Here is a 12,258-nt window from a genome sequence, read left to right as displayed (position 1 = left end):
TGTGGTGGCACACACCTGTCATCCCAGCAGTGCTGGAAGCTGAGGCAGGAGGATTGCAAGTTCTAAGCTAGCCTAAGCAACTTAGTGAGGCCCTAAGCAGCTCTGTTTCAAAACATAAAAAGGGCTGGGGATGTAGCTCAGTGGTTGAGCGCCCCTGGGTTCAATCCCTGGTACAAAAACAAAACAAAAAAAATATTTATATGGTCTCTAATGAATGTAAATTAAAATACTTTCAAATTGTTACAACTTAAAGAAGAAATTATACTTTATATTTGTAAAGAGTAAAGTGTGGGGGGGAAATGGGCACTATCTTCAAAGGCATGTTAATTAGAGGGCCTTTTTGAAAGGGTTGACATCAAAACTTAAAATGTACATATTCAATTCATAAAGAGCTAAAAAAATACTAATGTATATACTCGGATATATCATATATGGAAATTTCTGTATTAACAAAAAAATGCTATGGTGGTTTTAAAATGCAAATGAGTGGTGTTATGTTCTATGTATTCTGCATCTTTTTTATTATATTGTTCCAGAAACTTGTCTTTATTGTTGCATGAACAGCTCTTTCACTTTTAGATTTTATTCATGATAAGAATAAACTAATCCAATGGATAATAATGTTTCCAGTTTTTTCATATTGCAAACCAATTTGAAAAAAAAAAGCACACAAATTCTTACACCCATTGCAAAAGTTTGTCTGGATATATACTAGGAAAAGGAACTGTTGTGTCATAGGATATGTGCGTATTCAACTTTTCAAGAAATTTTTAAATTGTTCTTTAAAGTCATTGTGCCAGTTTACTCAACAATGAGAAGTCCCATTTCTCTACATTCTCACTGTATGTCACTGTAATTGTTATAACTTTTCTTGTTTTTATCAAGCTGGTAGATATGAAATGGTATATTAATTTGTATTTACTGGTTACTAGTGAGAAATAAATATATGTGTGTGTGTGTGTGTATATATATATATATATATATATATATATATATATATATATATATATATATTGTTCTCACCAATGTGGACTGACATCATCCAATTCTGTGGAAGACTGGAATAGACAAAAGGGTGTCAGAAGATTGGATTTGTTCTCTGCTTGAGCTAAGACATCTGTCATCTGACATTGCTGCTCCCAGTTGCCAGGCTTTCAGACTTAGGCCAGAACTTATACCATCAGACCTTATTCTAAGGCTCTTGAACTCAAGACTTACACAACCATTTCTTCTGTTCTCCAGTTTGCAGATGACAGATTGTAGGACTTCTTGGCTTTTGTAACTACACAAGCCAATTCCTATATGGAATCTCCTCATATCTATAGATGTAGATAGGTAAATATAGATGTATGTCCTATTCTGTTTCTCCAGCAAGCCCTTAATAATATAATGTTGAAGATGAGTAGATTTGTCAAGAAAGATCAATAGTTTAGTTTTGGGGCTGGGGTTGTAGCTCAGTGATGGAGCACTTGTCTCATATGCATGAGGCACTGGGTTCGATCTTTGGCATCACATAAATAAATAGATATTGGGGCTGGGGATGTGGCTCAAGCGGTAATGCATTCGCCTGGCATGTGGGGGGCGCTGGGTTCGATCCTCAGCACCACGTAAAATAAAGATGTTGTGTCCACTGAAAACTGAAAAATAACTATTAAAAATTCTCTCTCTCTCTCTCTCTCTCTCTCTCTCTCTTCCTGTCTCTCTCTAAAAAGAATAAAAAAAGATATTGTGTCTAAACAAAAAGAGTTTAGTTTTGGATATGCATTAAGATGGCTATTAGACTTCCAAGTGCAAATGCTAAAAGGACATTAGATAAAATATTTAGAGTTCAATAAGTGATCTGGAGATAGAAATTTGGAGTCATGAACATAAACCAAGTATTTAAAATCGTAACATTGGAAAGCATCACCAAGAAACTGCTTATGGAGAAGAAAGCAGAGGGATGGATCTTGGGACACTTTGTGTTAACAGGTTAAGGAGTTAGGGAGCAACAACAGAAGAGACAGAAGTTTCCAGTAAGGTGAAACAAGGAAAATACAGAGGAAAAGATCAACGAACTTTGGAGCGTAAGGGATAAATCTGACTTATTACCTTTTTTTGTAAATGAAATTTTATTGAACACATGCTCCTTCATTTCCATAGTCTACTGCTTTCAGTCTGCAACAGCAGAGTTAGTAACTGCAGCAGACACTACACAGTTAACAAAGTCTAAAGTTTCTGTTTGGTTGTTCTTTACATAAAAAAAAAGGTTGCTTATCCCTGATATAGATAAGCATTGAAAAAGAGGTTATCTCCTTTGCCAAATGCTGCTAACAGGTCAAGTACGATTGGGACTAAGAATCAATAGTTGGATTTAACATGGAAGTGACTTTGATGACTTTGGCAAGAGTTTCAGTGAGATAATTGGAGAAACATTGTGTGCCCACATTCTCTTCAAACTGATCTCTAATTCATTGTAATTGCAAATAAAATTCCAGCAGGTCTTTTTATTTTTTTCTTTTGGAACTATTCTAAAACTTACTCAAAATTTTATGGGGAATAATGAAGATCCATAAAAAGCTAAATCAGTCATGACAAAGGAGAGTAAAATTCTATACTCACAACCAAAAATAAGAATTTTGATTCATACTCATACCATATACAAACATTACCTAAAAATTGACTTACATGCAAAATCTAAGACTACAAGGCTGGAGATGTAGCTCAATAGTATGGCAAGTGAGAACCTTGGTTCCTTAAAAATTTTATTCTTCCACCTCCAGTGATTCTTCGACTCTGCATTCCTATATGCTCTTTGCCTGTGCCCTTGGCACAGTATCCTGTAGCCCTGCAGTTACCTTCACCCTTCCTTGATCTTTCTGTGATATACAGATGAATATGTATAACTTGTAGGATGTATGATTTGAGTATTGCAGTTATTAGAAATTAAGATTGGAGAGGCTGAGGTTGTGGCTTAAGTTGTAGCAGCTCTCCTGGCATGTGCGAGGCACTGGGTTCAATCCTCATCACAGCATTAAAAAAAAAATTAAAAGATAAAGATATTGTGTCCATCTAAAACTAAAAAATAAATATAAAAAAAAGAAATTAAGATTGGAATAGAATAAAAGAACTTTTGATTGCCAGCTTCTGATATCAGGTCACCCACAGGTGAATTGCAACTTAGTGAGACTTCTGAATTTACTGTCATTCAATAAATTCTGGCATTGTGGAAAAACAAAAAAAGTGTTTATCTATGTTGATGGCATAGTTCACTCACAGCACTTGCATATTTTCCTCTCCTAGATATTTACCTAAGGAAAATGAAAACATCTATCCCCACAAAGCAGATTAGTGGTTGCCAAGAGATAAGGGCATGAGGACAAGTGGGAGGGAGGAATTAAAATATGGGCATGATGAAATTGGGGGAGGTGATGAAGGCAATTTCTTTGAATATATTTGTTAATCAGCTTACATTTAAATTTTGTAGGTCGTGCTGATGCACACCTGGGAGGCTGAGGCAGAAGAATTGCAAGTTTGAGGCCAGGCTGAGCAACTTAGCAAGACCTTATCTTAAAACATAAAAAGGCAGCCACTTGGGAGGCTGAGGAAGGAGAATCACAAGTTCAGAGCCAGCCTCCACAACCACAACTTAGTGAGGCCCTAAGCAACTTAGCAAGACCTGTTTTTTTTGTTTTGTTTTTGTTCTTGTTTTTGGTACCACACAAAAGCAGGGCAGGGGTGTTGCTGGGGATCTAACTTGGTGGTAAAGCACCCTTGGGTTCAATCCCCAGTACCAAATAAATAAATAAATAGTATCCCTCCACTGATCATTAACTTTTTACTTTACACAAAATACCTACCAATAATAATATATTTAGCATTTTCCTTCTTCTTCTTCTCCTTCTCCTTCTTTTTTGTACTGGGAAATGAACTCAGGGACCCTTTACCACTGAGTCACAAACCCAGCCCCCTCCTCTTTTTTTTGAGACGGGGCCTCACTGAGTTACTTAGGGCCTTGCTAAATTGCTGAGGCTGGCTTCACACTTGCAATCCTCCTGCCTCAGCCTCCTGAGTCGCTGGGATTACAGGTGTGCACCAGTCATCTATTCTTTTTATTATGATTGCTTTTAAGATTTTTGTCTTTTCTTTGGTATTCTAGGTAGAGATTTTATTTTGATTTATCCTACTGAACACAGTATTCTTCATCTTTCTGAGAATTCAAGTTGTACATTAATTCTAGAAATTTCTCATCTATTTTCAAATATTGCCTCACACTATCTCTGTTCTTTCCTACTGAAGCTCCTGCTAGTCATCTTTTTTTTTTAAAAAAAATATTTTTTAATTGTAGATGGACCTTTATTTTTTATTTATTTGTATGTGGTGCTGAGGATCGAACCCAGTGCCTCACACATGCTAGGCAGTTGCTCTGCCACTGAGCCACAACCCCAGCCCCTAGTCATTTCTTATACTGCTCATTACACTTCCTTCTTGTTAATTTGCTCAATTCCATAATTCATTACCTGCTCTGATTCACTACTTTCTTCTTTTTCTCTTTTGCTTTTTATTTTTCTTTCTTTCTTTTTAATTATTTTTTCTTTTACTGGAGAGGTTGAGCCCAGGAGTACTCTACTAAGTTACATCCCCAGACCTTTTAATTTTGAGACAGGGTCTTGCTAAGTTGCCCAGGTTGGCCTCAAATTTGCAGTCCTCCTGCCTCAGACTCGTGGTAGCTGGGATTTACAGGCATTTGCCACTGCATCCAGCTCTACTTCTTTTTTCAGCTGTGTCTAATCTGCTATTCATGCACCCCATGTATTTCTTCTTTTTATTTCAGCAGTTTCATTTTTAATTTTTAGTCATTATATATTTTATATCAAATGCACTCTTCCTTTTTCACAGCAATTTGTTCATTATGATTCTTTATATCTTTCATCATTTAAGATACTGATTTTATGTAGTCTCTTTTCAGAAAGTCCTATTTTATCAACTACATAGATAATCAATACTCCTCTTTGTGACACATTCTTTCCTCATGTGTTTTGTCAGCTTTTGTCATATGTGTATCTTTTTGGGGGGGGGCACGGGGGATTGAGCTCAGGGGCACTCGACCACTGAGCCCTATCCCCAGCCCTATTCTGTATTTTATTTATTTTATTCATTTATTGATATGCAGCGCTGAGACTCGAACCTAGTGCCTCACACATGCTAGACAAGCGCCCTACCCCGGAGCCACAAACTCAGCCCCTGTATTTTATTTAGAGACAGGATCTCACTGAGTTGTTTAGCTCTTCACTGGCTTTGAACTTGCGATCCTCCTGTCTGAGCCTCTTGAGCTGCTGGGATCACAGGCATGTACCACCGTGCCCAGCTTGTTCTATGTATATCTTGGATGTACATTATTAATTCTATGAGGATCCCATGTGGAGTTGTGGATTGTGGGAATGTCCTTCTAAGAGATTTTACGCTTGTCTTTGCCAGGCACCCTGAGAGTACTTAGGAGATTTCCATGCCACTCAAGAAATTTTTGATTCTAAATCATCACGTGATATGACAGTTTTCACTTCTCACCAGTGATTTCTCCTCCATGCAATGGAACCTTGCTCCTTCCTCAGGTTGATGTTTTTCAGCCTACATCATGGCTGTCCCAGTCCTGTGAGTTGCTGTGTACCTGCGCAGAGATCTCAGTTCTAGTCCCTTATGTTGATTTATCCTACTGAACACTTAGCATTTTTCATCTTTCTGAGGATTCAAGTTGTGCATCAATTCTAGAAATTTCTCATCCATTTTGAAATGTTGCCTCACATTCTCTCTGGGTGTAGCAAGTAGGGCTTATTTCTAAGTCTTCTAACAGCCTCTAGAACTACCTCAGCATCAGCTTACAATACACAGATTGTAAGTTTTCAGATCTCTTTTCTTTCTGGCATAGCTATGTTGCATGTGGTATAAAACAAAGCATTGGAAGGCTAATAGGGACATGTTAATGGGACACAGGATGTCTGGGAGTATAGCTCAGTGGTAAAGTATGTGCTTATCAGCATGTACAAGGTTCAGGGTTCATTCTCCAGCACTGGCAAAAAAAAAAAAAAAAAAAAAAAAAAAAAAAAAAAGACACAGGAGTTAAATTGAAGGAACTCTAGATGGTCAAATTTGGGACTTGTACATAAAAAAATAAAAATGACCATAATTGAATAATAGTCCAACACATTCATTAAAAAATACCCAAATTCAAGGCCAGCCTCAACAATTTAGAAGGCTCTAAGCAACTTAGTGAGACCCTGTCTCAAAATAAAAGAAATGAAAAGGGCTGGGTATGTGACTCAGTGGTAAAATACCCCTGGGTTCAATCCCCAGTACCAAAACCAAACCAAACCCAGGAGTTCATAAAGACAAAGTAAAAAGTGATTTTCATTTTTTTCTCATTCTAAAATTATTCAAAATAAAATCCTAGAGGGAATTAGTATTGAATCTTATCTAGAATTTTGTTGTAGGGAAGGGTCCACATCTTCTCCAACTCAAAATTTCAGATGCTATTCTTTTAAAGGAAAATAAATTTTTGTACATGGTTTTCTGGCAATCTACTGTTAATATATCTAGTTTTCTGATATGTTATTCAGTTAAATATGATTCAGGCTTTCATGTTAGGAGTTCTTTTTTCTGCAATAATATTTTTCCTATTTTCAACTGAATGCAATCTCTCCATGTATTCAACCAACATTAATTAAATATTTGCCCAAGGTGAATCTCAAGGTAGGATTCAACAACAGAAACAATCTAGTAGAGAAGACCAGCAAGAAGGTGGGCAATTGTAGTGTAACTAGTGCTAAAAAGGGATTAGGCATAGGATTTTAAGAATGTAAAAGTAATTGATTAGAATGAAGTTTGTAAAACATAATAAATACATAATATGATGTGTATTTAGTCTCTTAAAGAAATAACCAGGTGTAAAATCACTCACACTTAACCCCATTTTTCAAAATATAAACTGGAATGAGAAAAACAAGATTTTGCGGGCGTGGTGGCGCACAACTATAATCCCAGCGGCTTGGGAGACTGAAGTAGGAGGATCTCAGGTTCAAAGCCAGCCTCAGCAACTCAGCAAGGCCCTAAGTAACTCATGAAGACCTTGTCTCAAAATTTACAAATTTGCAAAGGGCTTGGGATGTGGTTCAATCATTAAGTGGCTCTGGGTTCAATCCCTGGTAAGGAAGGGAAGGGGAGGGGAGGGGAGGGGAGGGGAGGGGAGGGGAAAGGGGAAAGGGGAAAGGGGAAAGGAAAAGGAAAGGAAAAGGAAAGGAAAGGAAATTAGAGAGTGCTTGAGGAAGTGAAGAAAGCCAGATTGGGTAAAGGGCAGTTGAACTATAAAGCAGTTACAATAGGGCCTGGAGCGGAAATAGCCTTCAGAATTGTTCTGAATGAGGCAAGGAGACTGGGACTTTGTTCTCTTGCATTGAAGGCCCGCCTACCCCAGGGAAGAGGCACAACCACAGTGAGGTAGTTCTATTAACTAGGGATAACTCCCAAAAAGAGCCATAGCTGTGAACCTTTAGCAGCCAGTACTCCCAGGAGCTGGGGAAATGAACACTTCTTCTGAAAGGGACGGCTGGGCTGTTTTCGGGACCCACTAAACCAAATAAGGCTTTTCATAATTAACTTCATCATCCCTGGGCTTCTGGTCCTATTCCTGTACAATGAGATATCTGGAATAGATGATGCACTAGTTAGAACTGTTAGAATTCTGAGTAATAGAAAACTACTTGATTTAGCTTTTTAAAGAGAAGGTTCCAGGAAGGAAGGGTGGAGGAAGAAGAAAAAGAAAAGGGGAGATTGATTTAAATAATAAATATTGTGTCTTGCAGACTTGGCGTTGGAGCTGAGCTGCAGGAGCAGAATGGAGTGCCACAGGCAACCCGGGTGGCCTGCACCCCATCTTTGTGCTGTTTCCTTATTCACTGCTGCTGAAGTCCAGCTCACACCATCTTTCAGTTCACATGAGGAAAATGGCTACCAACAGTAGCTCCAGAGTTTTAACTCCTCTAGTCAATAAAAGGGCCACATTCAGGATACCAACTCCAAATTGCCAGAAAATAAAGTTCCTGAGCCTCATTTACGCCGAGGGAGCAACCTGTGATTCAAACACCTATGCCTAGGTAAAAAATCTTGTTAGGAGAGATGACACTTCCAGAGAAGATTTAACAACCAAGATATCTAGAGCTGTTATCTCTAAAATACCCCAATCCTGCCAGGTTCAGTGATGAACGCCTGTAATCCCAGTGGCACAAAAGGCTGAGGCAGGAGAATCACAACTTCAAAGCCAGCCTCAGCAACTTATCAAGTCCTACACAACTTAGTGAGACCATGTTTCAAAATAAAAAATTAATAAGAGCTGGGGATGTGGCTTAGTGGTTAAGCACCCCTGGGTTCAATCCCTGGTACCAAAAAACAAAAACAAAAAAACACACCCAATTTTATTAATGAAAATAACTACCTAAGTAAAAATCAATTAATTTTCACTGACAGGCTGGGGATATAGCAGAGTGGTAGAATGCCTGCTTAGCACACATGAAGCCTTGGGTTTGATCCCTAGTACTGCCAAAAACAAAAGAAAACAAAAAAAACCTCACTGATTCTTAAACAATGTTGTAAATTGTCATTTTAAAACTTGGGGGAACCAGGCATAGTGGCACACACCTGTAATCCCAGTGGCTTGGGAGGCTGAGGCAAGAAGATCACAAGTTCAAAGCCAGCCGCAGTAAAAGCGAGGCACTAAGCAACTCAGTGAGACCCTGTCTCTAAATAAAATTCAAAATAGGGCTGGGGATATGGCTCAGTGGCTGAGTGCCCCCTGAATTCAATCCCCAATACCCCCCCACAAAAAAAAAAAAAAAGAAAGAAAGAAAAGAAACATAGGGTTGCTGGGAATGTTGCTCAGTACTTGCTTAGTGCAGCATAGTGCAGCCCTGGGTTTGATCCCTGATACAATACACTCATTAATATATATATATACACACACACACACACATACATATATTGTAGCCAGATGCAGTAGAGGTCAACCTGGGCAACTTAGCAAAACACTACCTTAAAAAATAAAATGAAGAAAAGAGCTGGAGATCTATATCAGTGATTGAGCACTTGCCTGGTTGCATCTGGGTTCGATCCCCAGCATGTAGTGTTATGACAATTGCCCATGGAAACTTGACAATAAGTGAGGGAAGCTGGAGCAGAAACCCCTCAGCAAAATGCCTCATGACTTAGCTTTTTTATTTAGACTCCTGAAACTAATAGTGATTGGTTTTCTGACTGGTTTCTGGCTTAGACCAATAGCTGGTATTCACTTACAATGAAGGTTGTTATAGCCTATAAACAGGAGTGCGGTTGTTATTAAGATTTGTGAAGAGATTGATAGAAAGATCCATTGACACAGGGTAAGGATATAGGCTCTAATTTAGATATAGCTCTCATCCTCACAAAGAGCAGGTGACATAGCCATGTTTCTGGTCCTAGATGCAAACTTCCCTAATCCTCACGTCCCCCAAAAGATGCCAGTGAAATGACCTGAGGCGGAGGAGGATCCAGTGAGCTCCCTCAAGAGGTCCATTCCCACTGGAGGGTAACAGCAAGAAGGTCAACTGGAGGAGCTTGGCATACGTTCCTCCACAAAAAAGGACCAAAACAAAGAAAAAACAACAGCTACTTCACTGGAAAGTTTGAGATGGAGGGCTGGATGCTGCAGAACAGTAAGAATACATGGTGGTCATACAAGGAAGGGAACTAAACCCATGGCATCTACCATCCTGTCTCTTGAGATTAACCCTCAACCAAGAGGTTATTTCACTTGGCAGGGAAAAGTTAAGAAGGAGGCCCCAGCAGTCCTCACTCATGCCATGGACACTTGAAGCATTTGCCACTAGAGAAGTCTACAGCCCTCACAGGCCCCAAGCCCAGTTCGGGAAGTTAACAGGTTACCACACTGCTGCATTGCCCCAGAGAAAGAACAACCCATGTTGTGCCTGCCCCATGCAGGCTCATGATACACAGTGCCATCCTGAAACCATACTCACCTGGTGTCCTGGGAAGCCACCAAGCAGCATCCCCTAGCAGCTTGGCCAACCCAGTCCTATGAAAGTGGCCTCCCCTATCTTCCCTCTATTCTAGGAAGTAGCCGGGCAGCCCACCCTGTGAAACTCATCCAACAAAAGCCCTAGGAAGCAGATGGGTGTCCCCACACAGCCACCATCCCAGAAAGCAGCCAAGCAGACTTCCCTGAATGGCTCAGCCCACCAAGGCCCCTGGGAAACAGCTCCACCCCACCAATCTGCCTATAGCCTCAAAAAGCAGTTGAGCAGAATTTTCTCAGAAGCTCAGCCTGCTAAGGCCTTGAGAAGTAGACAAGTACACCAAATCACCCACCCTCTGTCCCATGAAACTCCTGGGAAGTCTGCCCTTAGCAGGTCAGGGCCCAGAGTCCCTGTAAAGTCACCTTTGTGACTCTCAGATACTCATAGGGACACTGCATCACTAACAGGCATACTGCACTGCACCCACTGGTGCCTACAGGGGCAGCTCCACCTCATGTACCCATAGACAGGCACCTGACACCTGCAGCCAGGTACACCATATTCAGAGCTGTCAGTGAGCCTACCCCACCTAAGAGAGCTATACAGATAACAATCCATAACCCCTGCAGCCTAGGTCACTGAGACACCTGCAGACAAAGTTCAAAGCCAGCCTCAGCAAAAGTGAGGCACTAAGCAACTGATGCTGATTACAGTTGAAGAAGCTACACAGACAATATGCTAATGCACCCACCTCGAGCCAAAGTCAACACAGTGTATCCAACTGAAATCCTAGGACATGTCATCAAGATAAAATCTTTTACTATAAAAGCCATCTGATAACATTTGTAGAGGCATCTCATTCACCTGATACACAAATATCAATGTAGGGGCACAAAAACCATGACAAAACAAGGTAACAGGATGCCTCCCAGGGAACACAATAACTCTAGCAATAGACCCCAAAGAAATGAAAATTAATAAATTGCATGAAAAAGAATTCAAAAAATTATTTTAAGAAAGCTTAATAAGATACAAAAATTTACAGACAATTCAATGAAATTAGAAAGACATTTCAACATGTGAATGAGAAATTCAGCAAAGACACAGAAATCATTAAAAAGGACCAAACACAGAGTGCTTGCCTAGTACGTGTGGCATTGGGTTCAATCCTCAGTGCCACATAAAAATAAACAATAAAATAAAGGTATTGTTTCCATCTACAACTAAAAATATTTTTTAAAAAGAACCAAATGCAAATCTTGGTACTAAGGAACTCAATAAATGAAATAACAAATCTGCTTGAAAGCCTCAGTAGAAGAGTAGATCAAGCAGAAGAAAGAATTTTGCATTTTAAAGGCTGGTCTTGTGGGGCTGGGGTTGCAGCTCAGTGGTAGAGCACTTACCTAGCAGGTGTGAGGCACTGGGTTTGATTCTCAGCACTGCATATAAATAAATAAAATAAAGATCTATTGGCAATATATATATATCATGCATATATAATACATATATTATATATATTTTGAGAAGGGAAAAGGATAGAAAACAGATTCAACAAAGTAATGGGTAAAGGGTGCCAATTGGATAGAATAAATAATTTCTAATGTTCTATGGCCCAATGGGATAACTAGATTTGATAACAATTAATTATACATTTCAGGATAGCTAATAAAAAGGATTTTGAATGTTCTCAACACAAGGAAGTGATAAATGTTTGAGATGATATACATACGGATTACCCTACTCTGATTGTTACATTTTTTTGTGTATGGTGCTGGGGATTGAACCCAAGGATGCTCTACCACTGAGCTATATCCCAGCACATTCTTTAATTTTTCATTTTGAGACATGGTTTCACTAAGTAACCCATACTGACTTCAAACTTTTGATTTTCCTGCCTCAACCCCCTAAATTGTTGGGCATTACAGGCATGTGCCACCATGCCCTCTTGATCATTACTCACTGTATACATGTATTAAAATATCACACTGTACCACACAGTAGACTATGATCATCATGTGCCAATTCAAAATAAAAATGTATTTTATATCTAAAAAGAACAGATAAAAATGTATTTTAAAAAAGAAGCCCATTCCCTATAATCCATAAAAGAAACTTATATCACGTTAATCCTTTCAAACCATTCCAGAGACTCTTACCACTTATCTGCCTGGGTGTGGGTCACTGGTAAAGTTACTATTGATTTACTATTGATTCATACAGT

This window comes from Urocitellus parryii, chromosome 1 (genome assembly GCF_045843805.1).
Source record: "Urocitellus parryii isolate mUroPar1 chromosome 1, mUroPar1.hap1, whole genome shotgun sequence".
NCBI classification, from domain to species: domain Eukaryota; kingdom Metazoa; phylum Chordata; class Mammalia; order Rodentia; family Sciuridae; genus Urocitellus; species Urocitellus parryii.
Note: the sequence above shows the minus strand (reverse complement) of the source record.